Source organism: Amblyomma americanum, chromosome 11 (assembly GCF_052857255.1).
Source record: "Amblyomma americanum isolate KBUSLIRL-KWMA chromosome 11, ASM5285725v1, whole genome shotgun sequence".
Classification (NCBI taxonomy): Eukaryota; Metazoa; Arthropoda; class Arachnida; order Ixodida; family Ixodidae; genus Amblyomma; species Amblyomma americanum.
The window spans coordinates 112,687,729-112,700,965 of NC_135507.1; the positions used below are offsets into that span (position 1 = coordinate 112,687,729).

The 13,237-nt window shown below is 50.4% G+C and overlaps 1 protein-coding gene across 8 annotated transcripts in view; it reads right to left on the bottom strand.

Annotated features, from left to right (window-relative positions):
* Positions 1-13,237, bottom strand: part of LOC144111045 (receptor-type tyrosine-protein phosphatase mu-like) — a 392,283-nt gene that overhangs the window by 209,148 nt on the left and 169,898 nt on the right. Inside the window, exon 2 of one of the 8 annotated variants that reach the window (XM_077644145.1) lies at positions 10,680-10,786. The exons of the other annotated variants lie outside the window; for them this stretch is intronic. The gene's annotated coding sequence lies outside the window, so the exon portion shown is untranslated. The remainder of the gene's footprint in view (positions 1-10,679; positions 10,787-13,237) is intronic. 8 annotated transcript variants of the gene reach the window in all.

The window sequence follows — 13,237 nt, forward strand, 5'->3', positions numbered from 1 at the left end:
AGGTGACATACGGCAGGATCTCGTCCCACATTTTATGTTTGACGTCGATGTACATTGAGATCATGTCCGCCAAAGTTTTGTTTAGTCGTTCCGTTAATCCATTTGTCTGAGGGTGATACGCTGTTGTTGTGCGATGCTCGGTATGGCTGAGAGTTAAGGTGTCCCGCAGTAGCCGAGCTGTAAACGCCTTTCCTCGGTCAGTAATGATGGTCGACGGTGCACCATGTCTGAGCACAATGTCGTTCATAAAGAATCGAGCAACTTCGCCGGCAGTACCTCGGGCAAGGGCCTTCGTTTCGGCGTAGCGTGTTAAGTAGTCTGTGGCGACTACGATCCACTTGTGTCCGTTCGAGGATAAAGGAAATGGGCCTAAAAGGTCCATGCCCACTTGCTCGAAGGGTGTGAGGGGTGGTTCAATAGATTGTAACATACCTGATGGCTTGAGCGTGTTTTTTTTTCGCCGCTGGCATTGTCGACAAGTCTGTACGTAACGTCTAACGCTCGGAGAAAGATGTGGCCAGTAATAGTTCTGCCGGACTCGGTTTAGGGTGCGTGTAAAGCCAAGATGCCCTGAAGTTGGTTCGTCGTGGCAGGCCAGGAGGATTTCGTGCCTTAGATCAGCCGGTATGACTAGCAGGTATGTTTTCGCACTCGACGTAGAATTCTTCTTATAAAGCACCCCATTGCGGAGGCAATACGACGACAACCCCCGAGCAAGATACCGGGGTATTGTAGGATGCCCACCTTCAAGATGGTCAATAATCAGTCGCAGCTCGTCGTCGGCACGCTGTTTGGAGGCGAGATCGGACGTAGTGACTGCTCCGAGGAAGCTATCGTCGTCGGTGGCATCTGACGAAGGAGGGCCGACGGGCGCGCGGGATAGGCTATCAGCATCGGTGTGCTTCCGGTCAGACTTATAAATAACATCGAAATCGAACTCCTGCAGGCGCAATGCCCAACGTGCTAAGCGGCCACAAGGATCCTTTAAGTTTTTCAGCCAACACAAGGAGTGATGGTCAGTGATGACACGAAACGGTCGGCCATAAAGGTACGGGCGGAACTTGGCAGCGGCCCATACTACCGCCAAACATTCTTTTTCAGTGGTGGAATAGTTATACTCAGCACGGGAAAGTGCGCGGCTGGCGTAGGCAATTACTTTCTCGACGCCGTCTTGGTGCTGAACTAGAACGGCACCAAGGCCGACGTTGCTCGCATCCGTATGTAACTTTGTGTCGGCATCATCGTCGAAATGTGCCAGGATCGGGGGTGACTGGAGCCGGCGTCGTAACTCGTCGAAAGCCATCTGCTGCTCGGCGCCCCAGGAAAATGATGCGTCATCTCGAGTTAGGAGAGTCAGAGGGCTGGCCATCTGTGCAAAGTGTTTGATAAAGCGACGATAATAGGAGCACAGCCCCATAAACCGCCGGACTGCTTTTTTGTGGGCGGGGACGGGAAAGGCAGCAACGGCAGCAAGTTTCTCAGGGTCAGCTCGGATGCCATCAGCACTCACGATGTGCCCAAGAAACTTCAATTCGGTGAACCCGAAGTGGCACTTTTGAGGCTTGAGAGAAAGGTTGGCAGACCGGACAGCTTCGAGAACAGTTCTCAGGCGGCGCAGGTGTTCTGTGAACGTCGGTGAAAAAATTATCACGTCGTCGAGATAAACAAGGCATGTCTGCCACTTAAGACCTGTGAGCACAGTGTCCATCATCCGCTGGAAGGTGGCAGGAGCACAGCAGAGCCCGAATGGGAGGACGCGGAATTCATAGAGCCCATCTGGTGTTACGAAGGCAGTTTTTTCACGGTTCTGGACCTCCTCGCGTTCTGGACCTCCTCACGGATGATGCTGGCCAGGGAACCTGCACCAGGAGTAAATGATCCATGAAGTTGCTGGAGCTCCTCGCGAACCACGGTGCGAATGAGGTCGCGAAGGGAGCTCATTTCTTCCCCGGGATTGTAGTCGGTTCGGTCAGACGGCGGTAGTGTGGAGATGGAATTCAGCGGCCGACCGTACTGGCTGCATCGCTGCTGTAGCAGTTTCTCCATGGTCACAGCTTCAGCCAGAAACGCCGCGACGGTGGTGGGCGGGTTCCGCACGAGGCCGGAAAAAAGTTGTTCTTTGACGCCGTGCATCAGGTGCCGCACCTTCTCCTCACTCATGGACGGGTCGGCGCGATGGCAAAGGCGCATGACGTCTTCAACGTACATTGCGACCCCTTCGTTCTGACGCTGAACTCGAGAGGTTAGGGCACGCTCGGCATTCTCTCGGCGGTCACTGCTGGCGTACGTACCGAGGAGCTGGCTTCGGAAGGCCGGACACGTAGAGAATGTGGCCTCGCGGTTCTCGAACCATGTCCGAGCAGCGTCTTCAAGGCTGAAGTAGACGTTCCGCATTTTCGCAGCGTCGTCCCAGCAGGTTAAACGTCGCGACCCTTTCGTAGTGAGCTAGCCAGTCTTCGGCGTCTTCAAACTGCTCACCCTGAAATGGTTTAGGGGTGCGTGGGGTCTGAAGGATGAGACAGGATGAAGGGGTGGAAGGGACAGTCATGGTACGGGCGGGCGGTGTCGTTGCCACAGCTAGGGTCTCTTCGTCATGAGCGAAGGCCTCGGGGGGCAAGCCTCGGAGCCGTCGGCTGGCACGATGAACAGGAGTGGTCACGAGAGGCGGCCGCGTAGGATCGTCCGCAGGAGAAGGGATCATCGATGGCACCTCCACCAGTGTCACGACTGAAGTCACAGGGAAGGTACACGTTGCCGAGGACCAGAGAATAAGGTCGGCTTGCCGTTCCGATCACAGAGTCACAGAGACAAGCACCAGCGCGCCGCTCGTGCCCACAACAACCGCTTCGTCGTCGTCGGCACCAAACAAGGCTGTCGCGCGGCGCTAGGCACGTGGCAATATTTGACCGAAAGCTCGTATTTTACTGGTACACAGTTACAACGAAAACAAGAGGAATTATGAAAATAAACAGGATGACTCAACTAAAATTGTTTTAATGGGTTATGAAAACATATAGGTTGCGTTAAGCCGTCTACAATCTCGGCGTTGACTAAAACGGTCCAGTGACCCACTGCGGTGGCTTAGTGCTTGGGCGTTCGACTTCTGAGCCTGAAGGACACGGGTTAGATTCAGTCCGAGGCGGCCGCGTTCCGATGAAGCAGAAACGCAGCCGTGTACTGTGCGATGTCAATGCGCGTTAAAGAACCTCGGGTAGTCGAGATTAACCCGGAGCCATCCACTAGGGCGTCTGCCGCTTTGTGACGTTAAACCGAAACTGTCTTTTGCAGCGGCAGATGTCAAACGTTTGTCGGTTCCACGGCGTAGGTGAAGCACCGAATAACTCCGACTGTCTAGTATACGATATATAAGATATATAAGGAGAGGGGGAAAGGCAGAGATACAATGATGCCCCTGCAGTGCCCCACGCTGAATGGTCAGAAGATTGTGACGTAACGCATGCTATCTACGAGGAAATAATATGAAAAATAATAACGGACAAAGAAAATTAATATACTACCCCACCACGAAGAGCTGTTGCTGAATCTCGCGTTGCACGGTATAGTAACGCGAGATTCCTGGTAGTTATTGCGATGGTTCGTGGAGAAGCAGTGTAGGTGTAGTGGCCAGTGCGGATAGAAAGAAAAAAAAGGAGAGGCGCTTAAGCTTCGCCTTTAAGAGCAGAACGCGATAGTGTTATCGGGTCCCGTGCGCATCGCCTAACTCTAATAAGCGTCTAGACATTCACTCATGCACCCATCTGTGTCTCTAAGACAGTCAATGATGATAACGCATTCACCAGGTCCGCCTTTATTCAGCTTGAACCAACGAGCCTATTTTGCATACAGGAGCAGCAAAGCAAAATAACAATTAAATACCCATATCAGGAAAAAACGAAAAAACGGCCTTCGCGGCACAAGGGACGCCTGCCTGTCTCGCAGTACGGAAGTGTTGTTTCGGCTCCCATCCTAACCAATTTTTTCTTTTGTCAGCTCTATCAAATCGTCTTTTGCTCCAGTTGGGGATTATCAGCAGCACACGGCCGACGACAGCGAATTTTTCTGCTACACGTGACCCTTGACGCTGTGCACAAAAATGAAACTGCGTTCGAGCACCTCTCTGCTATTGTGGCCACCCTCAGCACAATTCAGCTCAGCAGCCAGCCCCCCTCCCCCCAACCGCACGCACACACACGCACACCAACCGCGAGGCTTCCGGTCTTCAGCCAACGTGGTGGACTGGTTCGCCAAGCGAGGGAAACGAGTGCACCAGCACGGAGTGGGCCAAGCGGGGAAATGGCACCGTGACACCCGGCGAACAAAGGAATGGACGCTGGATAATGCGTCGGTGGTGCTCCCTAGCCCAAAGCACGCTGGCTGCCTCGTGTGGTTTGCTCCCTGGTCTTCAGACGCGGCCGCCAGTGGTTTTCCTTCCATACTTCTCGTTCGAGCTTGCGTGATGCACGCCACTCTACACACCTTCTCGACTCCACCATACGGTCTGGCATTCCCAATGGAGGATTCCACACAAGCTCAAGATGGGTTCAGCCAAGTTGCAGAAAGTGAAAAAAAAAAACTCCGTAAGCGCAGAAGTGCCTTCGAATGTTCTCTGATCGACCATTCCCTTCGCCTCCCCGGTGCTGAAGGACGTCGCCGGCGCCACCACCATTGTCTTCTCCCTGGTACTCGCTCTGCTACGGTGACGGGACTTTGTTCTCCGCACTGCGTGTCCTACTCGAGCCACAGTTACTGCAACATCGAGTCTGTTTTGCTGTTCCGCACATTTTTGCGTCTCTCACTTGTCACCCTCCTGGCCTATACCTCAGTCTAATTTTAAACTTAAAAAGGTAACACCCCACCACAGTCCCACCTCCGGCATACAGGAAAGTAGTTTGCCCCTTTTTGCCGCACTGATTATGGAAAACAGATGGTCCGTTTCAGAACCCCAAGACTGCTGAAGCACCTGTTATCAGTGAACATTGATATGAAAAAAAGTTGGCTGCGAAAAAATCACGATGCCTTAACATGATGAAATTGTCGCCTCATTGTGAAAGTGTATTTTATGTGCACGTGTGCAAGTTTTAGTATGAGTATGCTTTATATTGTGTAAAAAGTGTTACCCAATGAAAAATCTACTGAACGCTCTATAATTTATGCTGTATGCCTTGTAAAAGAGGAGGGGGGATCCGGTGGTCCCTCAAGTGATCAATGGCCAGTTTTTACCCGGATCTACCCACATCTATGATGTGATTAAATGTGAGTCTTGAATCTAGCCTAAAATCATTTTGCAATAATGCGACATGTAGTAAGCCATACATTCGCTATTTTATATCCAGTGGTTGGACTTTCCGGCTTCAACCGAAAAGCACCGATAAATGTACGCTGAACTTTTCAGAACCTGCAAACCGAAACGTCCAACCGCTACTTACAAACAGATAGGCTGATTCGCAGCTGCCCCAAAAGAACCCTTGTCAGCTCGGTTTTCTAAGGCGCCGAAGCAGGGTTCGCGTGGTACGACCGCGGCACCAAGGACTTGTCTGCACTGCGGTACGCCTCGCCATCATCATCATTCACTGAGGTGCCGAAAAGCAGCAGTGCTCTGGAGCCGACCGTTTCGGGCCTTTCCATTTGTTGGGAAGATTCAATCGCTGGCTTCAAAGAATGTGGATGAGGAAACGAGAGGACGCTAGCACCCTCGATATCTGGCCGCCTCCTTTCACGCTGGCGACCGCGAAATAACAAATAGCAGAGCTTTCATTAACTTGGCCGGCAACCAGCTGCGCTCTGTCGCAGCGACGCCTGACCGTTCCCTGCCCATCCAGGCTTTTTCGCACACCGTAAACAATCCTGGAATGTCGCCTGCGCACAAAAACACTTGAGCTGCAGCTTCACCAGGCCCAGGCACCTATTTGTAGCAGCACTGATGACGCGAAAATAATAAAAAAAACTTAGTAAAAAGATACCACCTGTAGAGTACAGTAAGCAATGTATACAGTCATAGACTAAAGATTGCGGGACGTGGATACGCGGAAAACATTTATTTCTGCTTTTTCTCGTTAGCCAGGGAGCAAGAATTCGTCTAGCAGATGTAGCACGCTCAGGCTCCTGTGCATTTCATTGATCTGGTTTTAGTGACCGCTCCAAAATGAAATTTTTTTTCCGCGCATCTGCATCGCGCAAACTTTTCTTCATGACTGTACGCAGCACATGTCCTGAAAAAGAAAAGAAAATGTAGAAAACAAGCTTCTCAATGCATGCACAAACCATAGTCCAATAATAAGAGACATACAAAACAGACAAGACAGGACGCTTTGTCGCGCGAGTTTTTTGCTTTTTTTATTATTCGAGAAGTGTCCCATGAGGCATAGTTTGAGAAAGATGAAGTTCGCGATATTGCGATGTCTCGATACCACAAACTAACTAGCTCGCACAAAAGTGTTGTTGGAAGCTCAGGTGTACAACAACCATCAAGGAAAAATGAACAGTACTAAAGCAAATTAAAAAGTAAACTACTTAATCACTTTTGATCACAGCATGAGATGTGCGATAGAACAAGCGCTACATTTGCCGTTGCATCAAGAATGCGATAGTCATTTCTTTTATTCGCTACTCGCAAGACAAACGGGGCCGTTCAGGGAAACTCGAAGTGAAGCCCTCAGCGTAAAGAAAAGAAACTGAACGGGACACTGAGCTCAGCCTTACGAGATAGCGTTAGTGGGTTAACGCCCACATAAGCGGAATTGATAATTCTCTACTTTAAATCCATAGATTGCTGGGAGTCTTCTACCACTCCCGGAGCATTGGTGCTCTGGCGCAGCTGTTAATCGACGCGCCGCTGCCCTAAAATGGCATGTGCTGCCAACGGTGGGGGTCTTGTGATACCCGAGTTGCTCTTGCTGAGCAAACTCGCTACCAATCATTAGAGAGTTTTAGCTGACCAGTTTTACGGTGCCCTCCACGGCTGAGCGGAGCGGGGCACTGAAGTGCGCATGCGCTGTACGCTCACCCGCTGGCGCGTGGGCGGAGCGTCGTGCCGTACGGAAACGCCTCGAGTTTTCCGTTTAGTTCAAGATGGCTGCCTCCGGATGGTCGGTCGCGTTTGGGAGCTCTTCCAAGTCTCACTGTCTCGACTCTCCAAAGCTTGTTTCAGCGACTACAGTCGTCGAAAGCGGTTCAGAATCGCCAAGGATCCCCGTCTTGAGTGCGGCGTAGTTACGGTGAATCCTTTCGAGCGTGTGTGTGTGCACACGTGGGCGTGGTTTCCACAAAAAAGCCGCGGTGACATTCAAGCGCGATTTGACGTTGCATGCTGCGGAGGACCGCGTAGACCTCCTTAATGGCTAATTTCGGTAAGATGGATAGCAAATTTCAGAAAATAAGTTGCTGCCATCACGCCTGTACTTATTTCGCGAATGAGTAGATGGTCAAACGTAGAAAAGGTCGCGCAAAAACGACAAGGACTCAGAAAGACAGACGCACACAGCGTACACACAGACGCACAGATGTTCGTACAGTTATATGCAAAGGGGTCCATCTCAACACCGTGCAAACGTTTCCAACCCAAGAGATCATCCGTTTACCTCCGGTTTAGTCGCGACAACAGGAACGTACTACATTGCCGGAGTCTGAATTCTTGTTCGTTGCGCAGGAAGAAGGAAAATGACTGAAATAGCGTCTGAAAGCGCCAGTTTGTGCAAACAACATAGTGCGGCATTGGTCTGGGTGGATCAAACTGTTGATGCAAGTCGCGTTTTCCGTGAGTCAGCTGCGTGATCAGCTGCCCTTCAACTAAGCACTTTCGCTTAACTTCAGTAAAGTATCAGGGAAGCAACAAGAAAGAGACCTTAACTAGAAAGACAAATTTTGATTCGGTTCCGCAAAGCGGTTCTATTTGCAACCTCTAGGTGGCGCCACAAGTCCAAACCACTGCGCTGAGCCGTACCAGCGGAACGGAACGGTTTGTTGAAACATGCTCATTGGAGCTCCGCTCCGCTAGTGTCAGCAGGTTAGCGCGAGTGGAGCGGATCGTAAAACCGGTCAGCTAAAACTGTTTATTACTAGAAAGCCCCCTTCCATGTCGGCCTGGACAAGAGCAAGGTCGTACTCGCGATTATGATTGGAGACTCCATTTAGGAATTTAGAGCTACCAGACTTCTTAGCAAAATTTTTTTGCAGGCTTTCAACGCTTTCAAGAAGGCAACATCCTCTTTTTGCAGCTAATCCCTTGCCAGCCATCTTGTGTACGGATGCTTGTCCGTGGAGGGCAATCGTAACAGAACGAGGAAGTTGACAAGGTCAAGTCAGCAGGTTTCTGCAAACCCACCTGAAATGAAGTCAGAAGATCCTTTCAAAATTGACGCTTCTAACCATTTGGTTGAAATGCTGTAAACCGGTGTACCAGGTGCTGAGTGTGCGGCGTTTGTTGACGTGCTACCCTGTGTTGTTGTCTGCTTCTGTCCAGTCTCTTTTTGTAATTTTTGTTCTTCATAACGCCTAAATGAGTCTGAGTTCATGAGTTCGAATGAGTCCGGGTCTGTGCGAGTCTAAGTTTGAGTGAGCTCATAGGTTGACCAAGTTCTTTGAAAAAGCCTGAGTGAGCACTCGTGATTTTGTCGAGGTATGCCGTCCGCTCCGCAAGCACAGGCCACGCGCTAAGGTGATTGCTCAGCACGCAGTAATGTCACGCATGATGTCACTACAACGCATTATGGTAACGCGAGGGTAGCTAGTAGCCCTCTTTTCTGAAATTCTTACCTTCCTGCCTCTCGTGAGGCGAAAAGCAACGCAGTCGATGGAACGTGTCGCGCATGCACTCCCCCCAACTCGTCTGCATCGCATACCCAGAAGTTCGAGAGAGGCATGTTTTTCATCAGCAAGTTGTTTTATAAATATCAATTTTTAGCGCATCGTAAGACTGCAGCATAGCAATCAATATATCCGGAGAACCCTCTCCGGGACGCTTGCTGTTTTCAGCTATTTGTTGTCAAAAACGCGCAACAACCTGCAATCGCAGGCATGTTTGGTTAAAGCGGGACTTGATATGTATTTCGTGCTGTCTTACACATAATCAAAGTAGACTGTGAAAGAGGAAACAGTGTGTGTGTTGTGTGTGTGTGTGCGTGCGTGCGTGCGCGCGTTGTGTGTGTGTGCGTGCGTGCGTGTCTGTGTGTTTGTGGGGGGGGGGGGGCAAGAGGAACCGCTGACGGGAACAATTAGCGCTTTCTCGTCGCGGGCTTACTGAGGCAGCTGAAAGGGGCTGTGAAAGGGGTGTCTCATCAAAGATGCGATGTGCCTAGGATGCTAAAGGACGCCGCATCACAAATATCCTCCAGCAAGAATTTTTAGGTGTTTTTTGTGTAAGCTGAGTTATATGCAGTCAAAATTGGAATTTCCGCGTGTTCGCGCCTTTCCTCTCGTAACTTTTTCCAGAATGAAATGTCGCCGCTCCTTCGCCGGCCCCTTGCACTCGCCCCCTCCGCCGGCTGCCGACACGCGCGAACCAATGCTAGCAGTCCGCTGCTGACGTAGCGAGAGCTACATGACGTAACGAGCGCGGATTCGGGCGAAAGCGCAGCACCGCTAGTCGCCGCTAGGCGCGGAAGCGGGGGTTTTAGAAATTGTAAATTACCGGCTAGCTTTTGAGGTCTTGTACGCGGCATGAACGCTCGTTGGCCTGTACTCTACATAATGCGAGCATTTTATAGCCAAACACAAACACCCTTTTCAGGGACCCCTTAAGTGTCCACCAATATTTTGTTTCCTCCGTAAGCCCCTGCAAATTTCCCCCTTATCGCTCCGCCTTCAAGCCGAATGATAGATGTTTAGCAGTGAAGGAGAAAGCGGAAGAGTCGAGCAACAGCAAGGTGCGTAGAAATTCCTCTCTGGTGCTTCTGAGCGGCTGGTATATACCACACGCACCTCGACCGAGTCTGACGGGCGTCTGCGCGGGCGGAGAGGCCGTTGCACCCATCCTGGCTTCAGGGTTCTACACGCGGCACGGCATCAGGACTGCCTTCCTTGGCCGGCTTCGACATATTACCCGGTTGGTCTAATGACTGCAAAGGGAGGTTTTGTGAGGTAACCAAAAAAACAAACCTGAAAAATAGACTTCGCACTCACCGGCTGACTTCGCAAGCAAACTGGCATGAGTGAGCACAGGTTTTAACCTAGGATTCCAGAGGCCTCGTTACGCAGCCATTTCACTAAAAACGCCCCCCCCCCCCCCCCCCCCCCGCAGTACTTTCGCTGCAGGCGTCCTAAGTTTGAATACAGCGCTAAAAAATTTTTCGAATGCTATTTTCTTGTGAATAAATTCATATTTTGCCACAAGAAAAACATCGACGCCCCCAGAAAGAGACAAAATCGGTATTTAAAAACGAAACAAAAATCAAATGGATTTGTCCTTTGCGTTCCTTTAAGGTACCCGCTATTTTCAATGACACCAGTTCTTGTCGCGTTCGACCCCCAGTAGACGACTACCGATGGACGCAGATACTAGCCACAGCGAGCGTCACCGCTGATGCACACTGATCTAACGACAATGCAAATCATGCGTGGTGGCAAAACTGACGCGGTGGAGTATTCGTACTCTGGGCGCCAGCAGACAGCCAAAATTCTCGGGGAAGAGGTCGTCCGGCAATACCGGGTCTCCAGCCGGTGCTGACGGCTGCCATGGTCCGCACCTTTCGAGGGCAACGACGAGAACTTTTGTTTGGTTCCGAAGGCGAGAAACAATGGCCCCTTTGGGCCGAGCTGGTTGCGTCGCCCGCACGGGAAGCAGCGTCGGTCCCTGGAACAGGGATAAGTGGAAATACATGATCCGCACACGGACGACCAACGACGGCCGATGCGACCTTTTCACACGGCCAGCAGCGGGAAATCATCGCGTTGGATGCTCTGAATTCACACCCGGGTCAGAGTTCACGAAGCCCGAGTGAAGACAGCCCCTGGAGGACCTTTTTTTATCGCTTCGTTAATGGCCACTGATGGTCTAGTGAGCCCCCTCATGCGCTACATGGAACGCGGGTCATGCCTGCAGCGGCTGCCAGCACCGTTTCGAAATTGCTAACGCTACCAGTCGTGGTCCGGTTCGGCCGAGGTCGCAGAACCACCTCTAGGCCTCGCGAAGGATCTCATCGTTGGCGAAACTGCCGCCAGACCTCAGCCGCACGCGCACGCTGTGGCAAGCGGACTAGCTTCGAATATTTTAATGCGACCGCATTAAATGGCTCATGAGGCAGAAAATTCAGTATTGGCGTTGTCCACGACAGACGTTCCATAAAACCATGTGACCTCATGACGCCATCGGCAGTGCCTACATCATCAGGAAAAAAATAAAAAATAAAATTTCCAAAATGAAATTTCTCCCTAAGAAGGTTTCAAATCCAGGCCGCCGCGAACATATCAGCTTCGCTGGCCATTTCGTTAAAGCACTGCCTCATCACCGCAGCACAACACCCAGCCCGCCAAACTGCCAGTATCTCGCGATGGGTTTGTCAATCATCTTGATAAGATTCCATTCGGGCGGCGCGACCAGGTAACCTTCCCTGCGCACTGCATTACAGTAGTATAACAGCAAGCCAAAGCCGAAGCTGAACAACTCGCGTGCATGTTTTTGCATTCGCAGCACTAAGTGGTACATGATTAAGCAGCCCAGAAAAAAGGACAATAGGCAGACGGGACATGGCATGAGCACTATGTTCTGCGCTGCTTAAGCATCAACCCATAAAAACTCGCCAAGTTTTCCGGTAATTGCAAAAGTGCCATGTGCGCTGCCACCAAAAAACATGATCCGTTGCTACGGTCGCTGTCTTGTGCGCGCTTTAAATCATTAGAGTCACCAAATTTCAGTCATGTTTTCTTTATTTAAAATGACGCGCGAACCATTAGCAAACAGACATCCACGTTGATTGCGCCAACAAGCGGTAAATAATGTATAATACAAATTTCTCCTCTCATGCCCTTTTATTCAGTTCACGTGAGGCATAAGAAAACTGCAGTACCGCCGCTGATTTGTTTCTTCTAATTCACATCAACTCAAACGCAAGATTGCCGGAGAGTTGAAATGAAAACAAAGGAACTAGCGCCCATTGTAATTAACTCTTTTGCATGCCTCACATGCACCAACCGCGTCCTGTACGTCAAAGCTGCCGTTCGGCTTTTGTAACTGAAATGATCCAACTAAAAAAATTCCCTGTCCAGCGTACTATTCCAAAGAAAAATATGCACTCAAAAATTTAGAGCCGCTATACTCTTTAAAGCCATCCAAGTTTTGGCACGAAAGAAGGATAACGATTTTTGACACCAAGGACCGCTCAATCGATTTCTTGTTCTCAACAAAAGTTGATTCTATGGGTGTTCCTCGCTATTTCGACTCCTTGCCAGTCACCTAAATAGGCATTTACTGTTGACATGTTGCGTTCAGAAATTTTCCTTCCAAGCGACTCAAAGCACTGGTTCTCCTTTTCCATTGTCGCAAAGCTGTGTCTGTCATCATCTTCATCGTCATCATCAGGCTGAATACGCCCACTGCAGCACAAAGACCTCTCCCACATCTCTCCAATTAATCCTCTCCTGTACGAGCTGCGGCCACCCTATCCCCACAAACTTATTCTCTGCCGCCTACCTAAATTTCTGCCGCCCCCTGCTACGCTTGCCTTCTCTTGGGATCCACTCCGTGACCCTTCAAAATCGGCTGTTATCCTGCCTTCGCATTACATGCCATGCTCAAGCCCGTTTCTCTCACTTTGTTTCGACTGGGATGTCATTACCCGCGTTTGTTCTTTCACCCACTCTGCCCGCTTCCGGTCTCTTAACGTTACACCGATCAAATTTCTTTCCACAGCTCGATGCGTTGTACTTAACTTCAGCTGATCCTGTTTGGTTGGCCTGCGCGTTTCTGCCCCGTACGTGAGTACCGGTAAGGTACAGCTGTTGTGCACTTTTCTCTTGAGGGATATTGGTAACCTGCTATTCATGATATGAGAGAACCTGATATATTCGCTCCACCCCATTCTTATCCTTCTATAGTTATTTCCCTCTCATGATCGCGATCAGCTGTCACTACCTGACCTAAGTAGACCTTTACCGCTTCCAGCACCTCGCTACCTATAGTGAACTGCTGTTCCTTTGCTAGAGTGTTGAACATTACTTTGGTTTTCTCATGTTAATTTCTAGACCCAGCGTTCTGCTCTGCCTGTCTAACTCATTGATCATGATTTGCAGTTCACCTCTTGAGTGA